We start from the raw sequence: 12,326 nt of genomic DNA on the forward strand, positions 1-12,326 counted from the left end.
CTGCATTTCTGGTCAAATTGTCAGTATATATAAAAAATAAAAATAAAAATAAAAAAAAGGCAATACTATATCAATTTTTTTACAATAATTTTTTTTTAAGTCACATATTGCTTTGGTTAATTATCAAAAATTCTAATTATGTTATCAACCAATAGAAACTTGGTATTTGATCAATTTTAAAGAGAAAGTACTGTATAAAGAGTTAAAAATTAGAGATTGCATATCTACTTCTAATTTTTTTTATCGCATGCGTTGTGCCCTCATAATTATAATTGGCATGGATGTGATGGGTGGCATTGATATTATACTAATATTAACAATTTTTACGCGGTAATTTATTTAAGAAAAACTATTTTTTTACCTATCATATTTGATCAATTAGAATTGAAAAAAAAAAAAAAAAAAAAAACCAATTTAGGAAGGTTAAAAAAATAGTACTACTATATAAATATAAGTATTATCTGTAGGCCTATAAATGTTATTTGAGAAAATTTAATATATGGATGTAAAATTTTTCATAAATTTTTTTTGTTTGAATTCTTCGGAATGACAAAACTAATTCCACCACACACAAAGTATGCATATATTTTTATTTAATCTATATTCAAATTATATATATTATACATATATTATTTATAATTTATTTTTATAAATATTTTGTTTCTCTCTCTCTCTCTCTCTCGCGTCATTCTTAGAGTAACTTTAACAGATCTGAATTCAATTTTGTCAGGTCTAAATAGAAATCGTAATGCTTAGTTAAACTGCAAATAAAAACTACTTCAAAAATTTTTCTTTCATTTCTTAAACATTTAAAAACTCAATTTGATACTTAATTTTTTGGAGGTCAATAAAGTTTCTTTTACTACTAGGATCTAATATAACCAAAAAAAAAAAAAAACACACACACACACACACACATACACAAAGGATGAGTGATTTTGTAACAATGATTTAGTCCCATATGGTTTGATTGGAACTTAGGCTAAGCTTAAACTTTCGGGATACGAAATTGGTTTTTTTAGACGTTCACTGAAAGATTTTATTGAAATCCAAATGGTTTGAGATCAAGTTATGGTTACGCTCAATCTTTCATAGATCATCATTACTCTCTCTTTTTTGTTAGGAGAAAAATATATATATCTTCCTCTACTTTTGTCTATTTTAATAGTTTTACCAGCATCCACAATTTCCACATCAATTCTAAGTATATGGAAAATTTATTCCCTACCTTCTAGCAAGAAACTTTAATTTTGAAAACAACCATTCCTCTATGAAATTTTTGGTAGCATGAGCTACTTCTTCAATGGGACCATGCGGTTGTTGCTTATTTGCTATCACATGTATCATACACTCATGTCTTTGCCACAAAACTTAAAAGAAACATCTAAAATGTAGTTGAAGGATGTTGTCAAATTTAATAGAATTCAATCTTCATCCTACACAAATAGTTTTGCATAAGAGGTCCACATTGAGATTTTGGTCTGTACTTTGCAACAATTGATATCATGGGTAGTTATACAATGAGGTTTTATGCGAGAGGATCATACTTTAAATACACATTAAGAATCCTGGATTCTTAATTATTGTTTTATGTTTCAAAAATCGATTGCCACGTATACTATAACCAGCAATTAATTGAGCTCAAGAAGTATGAAATGCTCACTATTTTTAAAGCTAGGCAAAAAGACTTGGGACTTTATTTGGTGTTCCCTTAGTAGCTTAATTTGTTCCAATATCATATACTTATATATACTCCATTGCCACATATTAATAACTAAGATCATTTACCACCGTATACCTTTGGTGCGATAGTCACTCCACGAGTATAAGTGTTTGTGGGGTATAAAAGATAAGGGTCAGGGTTCAAGTCTTTAGGAAGAAGTTTCACACACATATACATTTAAATTATATTAGAGTAGAATTTCTATCTTATAAAAAAAAAAAAAAAAAAAAAACTAAGACCGTTTATTTTTTTAGGTAGTGCAAAAGTCCAGTTTTGCTATATCTCTTTTAAGTCTTTTGGGTGTAAAAATTCAATTTAAGAAAGCATTTTTAAAAAGAAAGCTATAGGAATATGCAAAGATTTAAGTCAACAATTAAGATTGTATAATCATTGCAATTAACTGACTAGCTTCTAATTTAAGTCAAACAGTTAAGATTGAATTATCATAGCAGGTATCACCAAAATTGAAAAGTCAAAAAAAAAAAAAAAAAGTAAAAGCACGTGCTAATTTGGTGATAAAGTGAAAGACTTTCGAAAAAAATTTCAAAAGAAAACAACTCGGAGGTAACCTACTTACGAAATTTTTTACTGTATAAGAGACAATTACAATAAAATTATACCCACAAATCTTTGTAGTCTAAACTCAATATTTTATAGAAACCAATGCTACAAATGAACTCATCTACTTTCTTTCGAAATTTTAATAATCTAATTTGTGTCTATTTTGAAGCTTCAGAAGCCTAAAAAAAAACCTATTTACATTTTAAAAGTTCTTTATAATGTAAAAAATATGAACAAAAGAATATATATATATATATATATATATAGAATATTAAGTATTTTTAACACACACAAAGAGGGGAGAAAGTCTTAAAGAAAGTGATAAATGTATATATCCAAAAAGTATCTAATTCTTGGATATACAGTATGCGGTAAACAAAAGACTATTAATTCATCGTTTTTGAGTAGAATATAACTCCGTTGAATTTGAGTAGTTTTTGACCTAAATTCTACCCTGATAAAATTTTTATTGATACAACTCAAATTAAAACTTAGTTTAACACGGTAATTAGCCAAAACAACCTAAAACTCAACAGTGAGATCTTAGCTATTTTTGTCATTAAAATTCTCTATCTATTTACAAAAGTTGAGATAGTCTGTAAATTCTGAAGTAAAATCTTCAGAGAAAACGTATCCTAATAAATGAGAAAACGATATTGTATCTACCACGTATCTTAGCCTTTGATTTGGCTCCTTACCTAATTTCATCAAGGAAACGTTTAATAGAAGAAAGTAAAAAATAAAATAAAATAAATGCAAAAAACTTGGGGTCGAGTAGCTATCTGTTGTAAATGCATGTCTATCAAATATTGAAGCTGCATGCAACGCATGGAGAATTTTGTGTCATTGAGGATCTGTTCATGTTAATCTTCTTTGTTATATTATATCGACAGGAAAGTAATACCTTATAAGAAATTATTTTATGAGAAGATTTTATAAGATTTCTCTCACAATATATGTAAATTTCTTGTTGATCTCATAGGAAAAAGTTCTCTAAAGATCATCTCATAAGATATATAATTTAGAAACAATTCCGTAGAAAATTAGCTAGGCCTCTGGTGGAACATGCTTTTAAGGTAGAAAATGATTTTAAGTAAATAAGTTAACTTATTTCAATCATATTAGGAGGAATTAAGTTTCCATAAAAAATTATGAGCAATGAAGTTGCTGTTAAATTAATTTATTCGCTTAATGAGATATAAAATGAACATAAATAATTAAGCTACCAAATATTAAAGGTAATTAATTCACACACACTCTAAATCCATCCAAACGCATTATATACTTCTAGGTTTTGGAAAATAACAATATTATGAACAAAACCGTTTCAACTTCTAATTTCACAAATTGATGATTTGTGTGATTGTGAGTGATCGATATGGGTAGAAAGTGTTCACCACTCATAATCGCACAAATCAACAAGTTGGAAATTGGATATGCGATTGGTTGTGTTTCTATAATTATTATTTAAAAAATGAAAATGTTAAGGTAAATTTACACCAAAGCACCAGCAACCACACTCAATTTCACAATTTACTTGGATGTTTATTTGTTATTGAATTTTAGTATATACACATATAACTAATCACAAAATAGCACTTAAGTTTATTATGGATTTGGGCGTATAGTTAATTTAGTGTGACTCTAGGGTCTAGACTTTCTCAATTTACATACACGTCGGTGAAAAAGAAAACCTCACAACCTAGCTAAAACCAAAGAGATTTTTTTTTTTTTTTACATCCTTTATTAGAGTGAGATCTTAGCTATTTTTATCATTCAAATTATCTCTATCTATTTACAAAATCTGATATATTCCAAAAATTCTGAAGTAAAATCTTTAGAGAAAACATGTCCCAAATGATAAAATGTTATTGCTGGTTCCTTACCTAATTTCATCAAGGAAACGTTTTAGTAGATGAAAGTAAAAAAAATAAAAAACGCAAAAAACGTGGGATGGGTACTGGGAGGAGCTAACTGTTGTAAATTGTAATGCAAGTTTACCCAATATTGAAGCAGCATGCAACGTCTGGATCTGTTCATGTTAGTACTTTTTGTATGTATTATATCGACAGGAATGTAATACATAGGATTATGAGACCATATCATCTTATACGAAATTATTTATGAGAAGATTTTATGAGATCTCTTTCATAATATATATAAAGATTTCATGTTCATCTCACATATATAATTGCGAGAGAAATGTCCCATAAAATTGTCTCAAGAGATATCTTCTTCTCAAGTGAAGAGCAGACTATCTTATGGGCAATCTGTATTAAATTTTAAGTCATAAAAAAAAAGAAAAAAAGAAAAAGAAAAGAAAAAAAAAGCAGGTATACGGTATTCAAGAGCATTAGAAACAATTACTTACAAAATTAGGTCTCCCATTGCAGATGCTTAAGGTGAAAAATGATTTTAAGTAAATAAGTTAATTTATTTCAATCATATTATGAGCAAATAAGCTATAGTTAAATTAATTTATTTGCTTAATGAGATATAAAATGATCATAAATAATTAAGCCACCAGACATACTCTAAATCAATCCAAATGTATCATATATTTCTATAGGTTTTGAAAAATAACAATATTACAGCCAAAATTATTTTTACATAAAATTTCACGAATAGTAAATTTGTGCAATTATAAGTGGTAAACAATAAATAGTGGGTCCATATGAGTAAAAAATGTCCAACACCCACAATTGCTTAAGTCAATAAATTAAAAGTTAAGTGTCTATTTGGATAACTTATTTTACTATTTAGCTTATTTTTACTACTATTCATGTCCTCACTGCACTTTTTAGTACTATTCATGAGTTCCATTAAATTATTTCGGTTAATTTTTACCTTTATCTATAGTACTTCTAGCAAAAAAAAATTTAGTTTCAACAAAATAAGCAAATCCCAAACAGACCTTAAATGTGTGATCGATTGTGTCTTTATAATTATTATTTAAAAAAAAAAGAAAAATGTTAAGGCAAATTTATACCGAAGCACCTACGACTACATTCAATTTCACAACATGTTTCAATATCACAAACTCAATATGCATAGATTCTATAAGAGTTCTAGTTGATCAAGTTCCTTGAATATTACTCAATTTTATACTTTATATATCAAACTTGCATGGTTATGTTGAACTATAATACCTTTATCTATAGTACTTTTAGCAAAAAAAATTTAGTTTCAATAAAATAAATAAATCTCAAACAGACCTTAAATGTGTGATCGATTGTGTCTTTCTAATTATTATTTAAAAAAAAAAAATGTTAAGGCAAATTTATACCGAAGCACCTACGACTACATTTAATTTCACAACATGCTTCAATATCACAAACTCAATAGGCATAGATTCTATAAGAGTTCTAGTTGATCAAGTCCCTTGAATATTACTCAATTTTATACTTTATATATCAAACTTGCATGGTTATGTTGAACTAGCCAAATGATCTCATGGTCATTTTTATTTTGGTCGTTTTGTTCCTCGTATCTACCCTCCTAGTGTAGTTTATTTTCTTCAATAATAAAGTCTTTTATTAAAAAAAAAAATGATAAAATGCAAAATTGATCTTCTAAGTTTCTTTACATTTTATTTCAGTCCTCTAACTTTCAAGTTTATTCAATTAAGGCTTTTCCATCAACTTTTGTTGTATGTTATGGTTAATTTTTCAATTTTATAAATTTTTCTTCAAATTTTTTAAATTAAAAAAAAATCAATTAATGATTGAAAAATATTTTCTAGATTTTTTTTTTTCAAAAAATTTTAACAAAAATTAACGAATATCTTAATTGAATAAATTTGAAATTTAGAGAACTGAAATGAAAAAAACTAAAATTAAAAAACTAAAATAAAATTAAAAAACAAAGAAGTTAAAAGATCAATCTTACATTTTAATCTAAAAAAAATTAAACAATCATGGATTTATGAATATAGGTGTAGAGTTTGTCATGACTCTACACTTTCTCAATTTACACACACGACGTCGTGTAGTAGTCGGTGAAAAATAAGCTCACGATGTAAATAGAAATACCACCGTACTATACAATGGAGAAAAGAACAACAATGCATGGCAGTAACCCGTGATTCACGCTTATCAGAGAAGCCTTGAGAATACGACACCTGTCAGTTTCCAGATACCCGTGCCCCATTTCGTCACCGCCTGTGTACTCTGTCATTCGCAGAGAAAGAATAAATCTCTGAACAGAAAAAATAGAATAGTAAAGTAAAACCCTCATTGTAATTTGTAAATTTGTAATCATCATCAATTGTTTTAACTTTTACCATCAATCACCATTTTAGATTTTTTTTACCCTCATGGTTAATTCCTTCCCCCACTCGCGGTATAGTGCAATGCGTACCGTACAAAAAGGGGACACCATATATATTCAACTCAAAAAAAGAATAGAGAATAGAGAGAGAGAGAGAGAGAGATTTTATTCTTCCTTTGATACTAAAAAAGAAATCGAGAAAGGCAAAAATTTTGTGATAAAGCAATGAATTTTGAGTGCTTGGATTTATCTTCGTTCGAGATACGATTGACAAGTGGGTCCAAATTGTCCCAAGAGTGCAAAATGGAAATGACCAAAAAAAGCTTCTCAAAAAAAATGGGATCACTTAAAAAAATGCTTTCTTTTCTACTTTACTTTTATGTATTTTTGGTACCTTGCACGATTTTGAATCTTAATTATGAAATTATATGATATATTCTTTTATTAAAAAGTTATATTTAAACAAATGATTATTACATAATTTTAGAATTCTTGTCAAACTTATCAATTATCTTGTAATGACATTTGTAATTACTCCTACGGAGTACTTTCGAATAGTTAATTTCATATATATATATATATATATATATATATTATTGGTAAAAATGATAATGCATTAGAAACTAACTAACCAAATCAAGTATTGTTGTGGTTGAAAGCCTTAATGAATACAGACTAGTGGCACTGCAAAATTTATGGCTAACAAGCATTCATTTTCGTAAGAGTATTTGCACATTTATTCGTTTTCTGATATATGTAATTCAGTTTGATATGCTAAAACTTGTCGAGAAAAAAATCTGCAATCGTTTATAAGTAAGGAAAGAGACATTCTTGTAAATTTCTAAGTTAATCATTAATTAAAATTATTTTTACCACCATAATCTACACAACGGATTAGTTCAACCATCAACTCATGATCCGAAGGGGAGGAAGATTCAAAGATTATAGCATTCTATATATTGCGCCTTTTGGCTATTGTGTTTGTAGGGAAACACATACATTCGAAAAAGAATTAATGAAAGGGAAGGTGCTACAAGGTGCATGTCAAGTCCATCTCTTCATAGCTTTAATCTTGTTGCCATTAAACTGATCCGATCACTATGTATTACCCTTAACCACAATTTTCGTCCCTACACACAGTTTTGCTGCAACGAGGGAATGCTTTCTCATTACTAAGTGTTTGGTAAAAATTATTTTTACCAACTTATTTTACTATTTAGTTTATTTTTGATATTTTTTATAGGTCTCACTGTACTTTTTAATACTATTCATGAGTCTCACTATATTATTCCAGCTAACTTTTACCTTAATTTACAATACTTTTAATAAAAAATTTTTAATTTCAACAAAATAGACAGATTTTAAATAAATCCTAAATACACAAAGAAATAAAGCTTACACTTATAGGAACAAGTCAAAAGTCCATTGTCCAAGGGCTTTGGGATTCGGGAACGATGGAAAGGTAAATGGGAAGAACGCTCCCTTAATTGACTTTGGGTATAAAGGGTCTGTTTGGATAGAACTTATTTTGCTGAAACTTAAAACTGAAAACTGAAAACACTGTAGCAAAATAATTTTTAAATGTGTGAAGAGTACTGTGGGACCCATTTTTAATGAAAAAGTTGATAAAAAGTGAAATTTGTGGGTCCGTAAACAGTGCATATATGCACTGTTCACTGCAGAAAGTAACCGCAAAGTCAACATTTGCGGTTACTGTTCATTGAACAGTAACCGCAAAACTCCAACACGTGTGAAAACCAAAAAAAAAAAAAAAAAGAACAAAAACGCAAAGTAGAAAACGCAAAGTAGAAAACGTTGAATACAAACACACACAAAATGATAGTTTTGATCAACTTAGGGTCTGTTTGGATAGAACTTATTTTGCTGAAACTGAAAACTGAAAACTGAAAACACTGTAGCAAAATAATTTTTAAATGTGTGAATAGTATCGTGGGACCCATTTTTAATGAAAAAGTTGCTGAAAAGTGAAGTTTGTGGGTCCGTGAACAGTAAATAGGACCCACTGGTGTGCGTTCCACGGCTTATTTTGTTGTGAACAGTATCTGAGTTTGATGAAAAGTGTACAGTGAATAGGTTGAAAAGTCAAAAACAACGGCAGAGAAAAAAAAAAAAAAAAAAAAAAAAAAAAGACACAAAAACGCAAACGCAGACGCAGAAAAGTTGAATCCAAACTCTGCCTTAAAGACACAAGGATGAAGAAAGTGAGAATAATCCAGCAAAATAGAAAGCTATAGATGTAAACCCTTATCTAAAAATTTATCAATATATATCTCATCATTTTTGTTAGAAATACTGAATGAATTCTATTGTATTTCTCAAATAATAACATATACAAAAATGTCTTTATATAATAAATAAGTGTGCTATACAAGTATATGTACTAAACAAGACAAGTAAAGTGAGCTTAAAGCACACAATCCTATTACACGTTAACACTTTCAAAAAGCTCACCTGTCAAAATCCTATGGCATGCATGCACTGCTTAGTTCTTCATCTCTCCCAATAACTTTACTCACCTGTACTTTTCTTTATTCACAAAGAGATTGATTTCCTAAGAAGCTACTCTAGATCAAGGGTTCTCAAACCTCATAGGTTTGAATGGCACAGGCTATGCTGAAATCTCCTCGTAGCAAGGAGTAGTACTACTTTAAATTTGTACCTTAAATTTGAAATGTTATAAGAAAAATGTGAGCATGTTATATCGACTAACCCATTACATTCCCTAATATATATTGTCTGTTAGTTGGATTTTGAGTTTTTACATTTGCATGCAGGTTGGTAGCGGAAGGATAAGACTTAAAAGCAAGAGTTTCAAGCCTAACTTCCCCCATTTCTCTTGAAATGGCTGGGACTAATGATTGTCCAATCAACTCAAAGGAAAAATACACTATGTATCCAGTGTATGTTTCCTCCCTCTCACATAGAGGTGGACCCTATACATATAAGGTCCATCTCCATATAAGAGGGAGAATACAGGTATTAGATGCATGATATATCTGACATATAGAAAAAATCTCCACAATTATTTACTTTTAATTATTTGTTTTTATTTTCCTTTTGTTGGGGTAATGTTAAGGGTATTTTAAAGATAGAAAAAAGTGAATATTAAATAATATTATTCTAATATTTTTTATAGGATGTTGTACTATTTATCAATAGACTAAGATATCAATTAATTTTTTGTGTAAGTCGAGATAGAATTCTAAATCTCTTATTCATATATAAATTGTAAATAATTTTTATTTTTTTTACTCTAGCGTTAAGTATATATGCAAAGGAGGTAGCAATATGAAATTTGCATGTATGAATTTATGATGATTTAGGCCTGTTTAGTTGTGTTATTTCAACAACAACTTTTGTTATTTAAATAACATAACACTTATTTTCATAATATTTTTTCTTGTACACATATTTTTACAATATTTAAACAATATTAATAGGACAATATTATCAAACGGTTGTCAATAACTGCACTAGTAGTAGTCTGTAGCGTAGTCTAGTGTTTCAATTTACCAAAAAAAAAAAAAAAAAAAAAAAAGAAATCACTCACAGTGGTGATTCTTAGTTCTTACCCTCCAAGGCATCCACAAGCTGGAGTTGAACTGGACCCAATAGATTCCTTATTAACTAAAAAATAAGTAGATATGATATGATGCACTAAAATAATCTTCTCAGTGACTCAGTCCCTTGTGTCTTTTCATGTCCCCTCTAGTACTGTTTTATGAAAGACTACACCATATAAAACTTTATGTTTTTTTATTTATAAACAAAACCATATAAATATATATATTGAGAGAGATAAATTTAATAAATTGATGGTGGAGAAGGGCTTATTGTATTGTATGCATGAAGATATGGAATATGCTTTTAAATTCTGCACAAAACGTAACTCAGTTCCCAAGGGGAAAGTGGAAGCCCCTTAGCCAAAAATTGACTCAAAGGAGAATGTTGGCTGCATTGGGCAAAAAGGTATGGCTTGCTGTGCACATTTAAACCAAACCGATATTATTGATTTATTGTATGTCACCAAAGGCAAAAGGTTGACTCGTAATCACCCATTTCACACTTGTTCGGTCACTGGCCTGCCTTTAATTTCATCTAATGAACTATTTTAATTCATGTTTGTTAATATGTCACGGCATTTACTATTCAGAAAAAAAAATGGTACCAAACTAGAATAGTATTTGTGCATATATGGCTGCTTTATGTCAATTTCTGAAGTCCATTATTTTTTTCCTGAAGTCCATTATAATTTGTTATAGTCTAGCCCTGTGCGTTTAAACCATACATTAATAAACAGTACACCAATCAAGGTTTGGAGAGAGAGAGAGAGAGAGAGTGTACCGTACACATTTCAATTTGGCTAAAATAACTAAAAATGCAAGTAGGTTGGGCCATTAGGGTTTGAATTTGGTTTGGGTGGGGTAGGTACAAATCCAAGGTTAGAAACCGGTCAAGTTTATGACGAAAGGATCAATAGCACTCGTTTGAAATTATCAATAAAACTTGCTTAAATTTTAAAATAAAAAATACTTAATAGGTGAACTTTAAGGACTTAGGTTACATTGCGATAAAAAAAAATCTGTAACTTGTGCCTAGCATTTATACGAACCTGAAAAAGGAAAAATTATTGATTGAATGATAGGTCTCAATCTCATTGCCAAGTATAGTTTAATGAAAAGATGTCATTTTCATACAAAATCGTTTCATGTTCGTTAATATGTCACGGCAATTACTATTCATAATACAAACATGGCATTAACGTTGTTTTTTGGCCAACATTTATCTTCCACTAAATAGTAAATAATACTTATACAAATATGGCATTTTCCGGTTTGTTTACCCAACACCTTTCTTCCACTAAAACGTTAGGAGGATGGTAGGTAAGGTCACGGATCAAATGAGGGCTACACCACTACACACAGTCCTCCAATCATTTGGTTAGTGGGTACGGAAGGGAAAGCTAAATTGCAAACTAGACTGTTAAAAGATTTGAAGTGTTTGGATATCAAAATTTGAATTCTACTCTCCAAAATTTGGGATTGTTTAGATTTTACATCTTCACATCTTAGAATTTAGATTTTACTTCCTAAAGTTAGAAGTTGTTTGGATTTTACTCCTTAAAGTTTGGGGGTGTTTAGATTTTACACCTTAAAGTTTCAAAATTTGGGAGTAAAAAATCCTAATACTTCTAAATTTTAAGGGGTAAATCTAAATTCTGAAATTTTAAGGTGTAAAATCTAAATATCCTCAAACTTCAGGGAGTAAAATCAAAATTCTAAAATTTTAGGATGTAAATTCAAACACAATCAAAATTTAGGGGTGAAGTTTGCAATTTAGCAAGAAAAGAAAAAAAAAAAAAAAAAAAGCAAGAATACATTATATTTTTTTTGGAGAAAAAAAGGTTTAATTCTTTATATAGATCAAAAGGGAAACATGTAAAATGAGAACAAATTAATCATGCAAACATTAACTCATGCATTAATTTGAGCATGCCAGTTTTGACTGGCTTGCAACTACTTTTTTTTCCCCTAGTGTGCTAGCATATATTATAAATATTTAATTATAAGTTGCTATATAATTTTTTTTCTTCTTGTTTTTGGCTGTCATGTAAATTTAAGAAATCATTTCTTTGTTTACATACATAAATTGATGGTGATTGTCATTGTACACCTATTTTTTTTATAATTATATTTGTACGCAAATTGGTTTTCTCTTTTAAAAATATATAAAAAGTAAAAACAGTATTAAA

Source organism: Quercus lobata, chromosome 10 (genome assembly GCF_001633185.2).
Source record: "Quercus lobata isolate SW786 chromosome 10, ValleyOak3.0 Primary Assembly, whole genome shotgun sequence".
Classification (NCBI taxonomy): Eukaryota; Viridiplantae; Streptophyta; class Magnoliopsida; order Fagales; family Fagaceae; genus Quercus; species Quercus lobata.